General features: G+C 28.1%; 1 non-coding gene across 1 annotated transcript in view; it reads right to left on the bottom strand.

The window, feature by feature from the left end:
* Nucleotides 1–130, bottom strand: part of LOC135172243 (small subunit ribosomal RNA) — a 1,921-nt gene extending 1,791 nt beyond the window's left edge. The window contains exon 1 of the ribosomal RNA XR_010300946.1: nucleotides 1–130. This exon is cut by the window's left edge and continues 1,791 nt beyond it. This is a non-coding gene — a ribosomal RNA (small subunit ribosomal RNA).
* Nucleotides 131–6,419: the final 6,289 nt, after the last annotated feature.

Here is a 6,419-nt window from a genome sequence, read left to right as displayed (position 1 = left end):
AGTACGATCTAAGGAACCATAACTGATTTAATGAGCCATTCGCGGTTTCACCTTAATTCGGCATGTACTGAGACATGCATGGCTTAATCTTTGAGACAAGCATATCACTACTGGCAGGATCAACCAGGGAGCTTCGATTTTTTTTCTTTTAAAATATGAAACTCTTTTCATTTTATTAGGTGTTGATATAACACATTTTTTAAATTAAATGTGCAACACATTTTATTTTGTATTTGTTTTATTAACATTAAATACATTTTGAGGTGTTTTGCTGATTTTAATTTCAAACACTTTCCTCTCATCCACATTTGTAAATGTGAAAACATTCATCGTTAGATTTTTAAACGACATGGTTATAAGAAATAACTTTTTTCATTTTGACAACTTTATAATTTTACTTGGAGTGAAGTAAGTTAACGCTCTGTTAAAAAAAAAATGAGTGAAAAAGTAATAATATTATATCCTTTTACACACGAAATATCAAACGCCGTAGCGCGTACCACATAGAGAGTCATTCTGTCTTCGACTTGGACTCGTGGCAATGCTGTGCTATACTATAAGCGAAGTATACTTGGGTATGGGAAGCGAAGCCATTGCCCGACCTAGTATAAAACACGTGCATCAAGAGTCCCGCGTACTTGTACCTGTAGGTCCACTTCGACCGCCTGAACATAGAATATATTGCCCGTTCCATGATTACATTGTCAACCTTTATATGAATAAATATTGAATAATAAATTAATTATATATAAAAGGGAATTTATTATAATTGTGTGCATTCAATTATATACAAATATATATTTTTTTTTAATTAAAAATCCTGTGATGCTATTTTTGCATACCAACAAAAATAGCATCAACATTTAAGTCATCATTAAAAATTAATAATATCGGTTACTTGATAATTTATACATCAGTTATACAGGTTTTATTTTAATTTTGTACATTTAAATATATGAATATATATTTTTTTCAATTAAAAATTCTGTGATGCTATTTTTGCATACCAACAAAAATAGCATCAACGTTTCAAGTCATCATTAAAAATTAATAATATCGGTTACTTGATAAATTATAAATTAGTTACATAGAATTTATTTTTATTTTAGGCATTCAATTATATATGAATATATATTTTTTTCAATGAAAAATTCTGTGATGCTATTTTTGCATACCAACAAAAATAGCATCAACGTTCCAAGACATTATTGAAAATTAATAATATCGGTTACTTGATAAATTATAAATTAGTTACATAGAATTTATTTTTATTTTAGGCATTCAATTATATATGAATATATATTTTTTTCAATGAAAAATTCTGTGATGCTATTTTTGCATACCAACAAAAATAGGATCAACGTTCCAAGACATCATTGAAAATTAATAATATCGGTTACTTGATAAATTATAAATTAGTTACATAGAATTTATTTTTATTTTAGGCATTCAATTATATATGAATATATATTTTTTTCAATGAAAAATTCTGTGATGCTATTTTTGCATACCAACAAAAATAGCATCAACGTTTCAAGTCATCATTAAAAATTAATAATATCGGTTACTTGATAAATTATAAATTAGTTACATAGAATTTATTTTTATTTTAGGCATTCAATTATATATGAATATATATTTTTTTCAATGAAAAATTCTGTGATGCTATTTTTGCATACCAACAAAAATAGCATCAACGTTCCAAGACATTATTGAAAATTAATAATATCGGTTACTTGATAAATTATAAATTAGTTACATAGAATTTATTTTTATTTTAGGCATTCAATTATATATGAATATATATTTTTTTCAATGAAAAATTCTGTGATGCTATTTTTGCATACCAACAAAAATAGGATCAACGTTCCAAGACATCATTGAAAATTAATAATATCGGTTACTTGATAAAATATAAATTAGTTGCATAGAATTTATTTTTATTTTAGGCATTCAATTATATATGAATATATATTTTTTTCAATGAAAAATTCTGTGATGCTATTTTTGCATACCAACAAAAATAGGATCAACGTTCCAAGACACCACTGAAAATTAATAATATCGGTTACTTGATAAAATATAAATTAGTTGTATAGAATTTAGTTTAATTTTATGCATTCAATTATATCTGAATATATATTTTTTTCAATTAAAAATTCTGTGATGCTATTTTTGCATACCAACAAAAATAGCATCAACGTTCCAAGACATCATTGAAAATTAATAATATCGGTTACTTGATAAAATATAAATTAGTTGTATAGAATTTAGTTTAATTTTATGCATTCAATTATATCTGAATATATATTTTTTTCAATTAAAAATTCTGTGATGCTATTTTTGCATACCAACAAAAATAGCATCAACTTTTCAAGTCATCACTAAAAATTAATAATATCGGTTACCTGATAAATTATAAATTAGTTATATAGAATTTAGTTTAATTTTATGCATTCAATTATATATGAATATAATTTTTTTCAATTAAAAATTCTGTGATGCTATTTTTGCATACCAACAAAAATAGCATCAACGTTCCAAGACATCATTGAAAATTAATAATATCGGTTACTTGATAAACTATAAAATAGTTGTATAGAATTTAGTTTAATTTTATGGATTCAATTATATATGAATATATATTTTTTTTAATTAAAAATTCTGTGATGCTATTTTTGCATACCAACAAAAATAGGATCAACGTTTCAAGTCATCAATAAAAATTAATAATATCGGTTACTTGGTAAATTATAAATTAGTTATATAGAATTTAGTTTAATTTTATGCATTCAATTATATATGAATATAATTTTTTTCAATTAAAAATTCTGTGATGCTATTTTTGCATACCAACAAAAATAGCATCAACGTTCCAAGACATCATTGAAAATTAATAATATCGGTTACTTGATAAACTATAAAATAGTTGTATAGAATTTAGTTTAATTTTATGCATTCAATTATATATGAATATATATTTTTTTTAATTAAAAATTCTGTGATGCTATTTTTGCATACCAACAAAAATAGCATCAACGTTCCAAGACATCATTGAAAATTAATAATATCGGTTACTTGATAAACTATAAAATAGTTGTATAGAATTTAGTTTAATTTTATGCATTCAATTATATATGAATATAATTTTTTTCAATTAAAAATTCTGTGATGCTATTTTTGCATACCAACAAAAATAGCATCAACGTTCCAAGACATCATTGAAAATTAATAATATCGGTTACTTGATAAACTATAAAATAGTTGTATAGAATTTAGTTTAATTTTATGCATTCAATTATATATGAAGATATATTTTTTTTAATTAAAAATTCTGTGATGCTATTTTTGCATACCAACAAAAATAGCATCAACGTTCCAAGACATCATTGAAAATTAATAATATCGGTTACTTGATAAACTATAAAATAGTTGTATAGAATTTAGTTTAATTTTATGCATTCAATTATATATGAATATATATTTTTTTTAATTAAAAATTCTGTGATGCTATTTTTGCATACCAACAAAAATAAGATCAACGTTTCAAGTCATCAATAAAAATTAATAATATCGGTTACTTGGTAAATTACAAATTAGTTATATAGAATTTAGTTTAATTTTATGCATTCAATTATATATGAATATATATTTTTTTCAATTAAAAATTCTGTGATGCTATTTTTGCATACCAACAAAAATAGCATCAACTTTTCAAGTCATCACTAAAAATTAATAATATCGGTTACCTGATAAATTATAAATTAGTTATATAGAATTTAGTTTAATTTTATGCATTCAATTATATATGAATATAATTTTTTTCAATTAAAAATTCTGTGATGCTATTTTTGCATACCAACAAAAATAGAATCAAGCAAAAATATCACTTATTTTTCCAATTTTCGACTTGTAGAACGATCAAGTATACTATTCTTTGGATTCTAAGATTTTTTTCAAGTGATTATTTTCAAAGTTGGGAAAAATGAAAAATTATTCTAAGTCCCCATTCGTAGTTCTTTTTGATTCGTATTGCTTCGGCGCAAAGTAGGTAGGGACACTTATGGATTTCTCAATTTTTGGATAGGGACAGCCGGATAGCCGTCATTCAGCATAAAAGCTATTGTTATATGCATAGTTTGATGTGAGGAATGGGAATTGATTGAAATTTTCACCCGCCACTTGCCGGCTGGCCTGATTTTAAGGTTTGAGAATCTTGACAACGATTTTGCATACCGACAAAAATAGCATCAAGCAAAAATATCACTTATTTTTCCAATTTTCGACTTGTAGAACGATCAAGTATACTATTCTTTGGATTCTAAGATTTTTTTCAAGTGATTATTTTCAAAGTTGGGAAAAATGAAAAATTATTCTAAGTCCCCATTCGTAGTTCTTTTTGATTCGTATTGCTTCGGCGCAAAGTAGGTAGGGACACTTATGGCTTTCTCAATTTTTGGATAGGGACAGCCGGATAGCCGTCATTCAGCATAAAAGCTATTGTTATATGCATAGTTTGATGTGAGGAATGGGAATTGATTGAAATTTTCACCCGCCAATTGCCGGCTGGCCTGATTTTAAGGTTTGAGAATCTTGACAACGATTTTGCATACCGACAAAAATAGCATCAAGCAAAAATATCACTTATTTTTCCAATTTTCGACTTGTAGAACGATCAAGTATACTATTCTTTGGATTCTAAGATTTTTTTCAAGTGATTATTTTCAAAGTTGGGAAAAATGAAAAATTATTCTAAGTCCCCATTCGTAGTTCTTTTTGATTCGTATTGCTTCGGCGCAAAGTAGGTAGGGACACTTATGGATTTCTCAATTTTTGGATAGGGACAGCCGGATAGCCGTCATTCAGCATAAAAGCTATTGTTATATGCATAGTTTGATGTGAGGAATGGGAATTGATTGAAATTTTCACCCGCCAATTGCCGGCTGGCCTGATTTTAAGGTTTGAGAATCTTGACAACGATTTTGCATACCGACAAAAATAGCATCAAGCAAAAATATCACTTATTTTTCCAATTTTCGACTTGTAGAACGATCAAGTGTACTATTCTTTGGATTCTAAGATTTTTTTCAAGTGATTATTTTCAAAGTTGGGAAAAATGAAAAATTATTCTAAGTCCCCATTCGTAGTTCTTTTTGATTCGTATTGCTTCGGCGCAAAGTAGGTAGGGACACTTATGGATTTCTCAATTTTTGGATAGGGACAGCCGGATAGCCGTCATTCAGCATAAAAGCTATTGTTATATGCATAGTTTGATGTGAGGAATGGGAATTGATTGAAATTTTCACCCGCCAATTGCCGGCTGGCCTGATTTTAAGGTTTGAGAATCTTGACAACGATTTTGCATACCGACAAAAATAGCATCAAGCAAAAATATCACTTATTTTTCCAATTTTCGACTTGTAGAACGATCAAGTATACTATTCTTTGGATTCTAAGATTTTTTTCAAGTGATTATTTTCAAAGTTGGGAAAAATGAAAAATTATTCTAAGTCCCCATTCGTAGTTCTTTTTGATTCGTATTGCTTCGGCGCAAAGTAGGTAGGGACACTTATGGCTTTCTCAATTTTTGGATAGGGACAGCCGGATAGCCGTCATTCAGCATAAAAGCTATTGTTATATGCATAGTTTGATGTGAGGAATGGGAATTGATTGAAATTTTCACCCGCCAATTGCCGGCTGGCCTGATTTTAAGGTTTGAGAATCTTGACAACGATTTTGCATACCGACAAAAATAGCATCAAGCAAAAATATCACTTATTTTTCCAATTTTCGACTTGTAGAACGATCAAGTATACTATTCTTTGGATTCTAAGATTTTTTTCAAGTGATTATTTTCAAAGTTGGGAAAAATGAAAAATTATTCTAAGTCCCCATTCGTAGTTCTTTTTGATTCGTATTGCTTCGGCGCAAAGTAGGTAGGGACACTTATGGCTTTCTCAATTTTTGGATAGGGACAGCCGGATAGCCGTCATTCAGCATAAAAGCTATTGTTATATGCATAGTTTGATGTGAGGAATGGGAATTGATTGAAATTTTCACCCGCCACTTGCCGGCTGGCCTGATTTTAAGGTTTGAGAATCTTGACAACGATTTTGCATACCGACAAAAATAGCATCAAGCAAAAATATCACTTATTTTTCCAATTTTCGACTTGTAGAACGATCAAGTATACTATTCTTTGGATTCTAAGATTTTTTTCAAGTGATTATTTTCAAAGTTGGGAAAAATGAAAAATTATTCTAAGTCCCCATTCGTAGTTCTTTTTGATTCGTATTGCTTCGGCGCAAAGTAGGTAGGGACACTTATGGCTTTCTCAATTTTTGGATAGGGACAGCCGGATAGCCGTCATTCAGCATAAAAGCTATTGTTATATGCATAGTTTGATGTGAGGAATGGGA

Source organism: Diachasmimorpha longicaudata, unplaced genomic scaffold (assembly GCF_034640455.1).
Source record: "Diachasmimorpha longicaudata isolate KC_UGA_2023 unplaced genomic scaffold, iyDiaLong2 ctg00000215.1, whole genome shotgun sequence".
Lineage (NCBI taxonomy): Eukaryota > Metazoa > Arthropoda > Insecta > Hymenoptera > Braconidae > Diachasmimorpha > Diachasmimorpha longicaudata.
The sequence above is the reverse complement of the archived record's forward strand: the minus strand, read 5'-3'. Positions and strand labels throughout refer to the sequence as shown.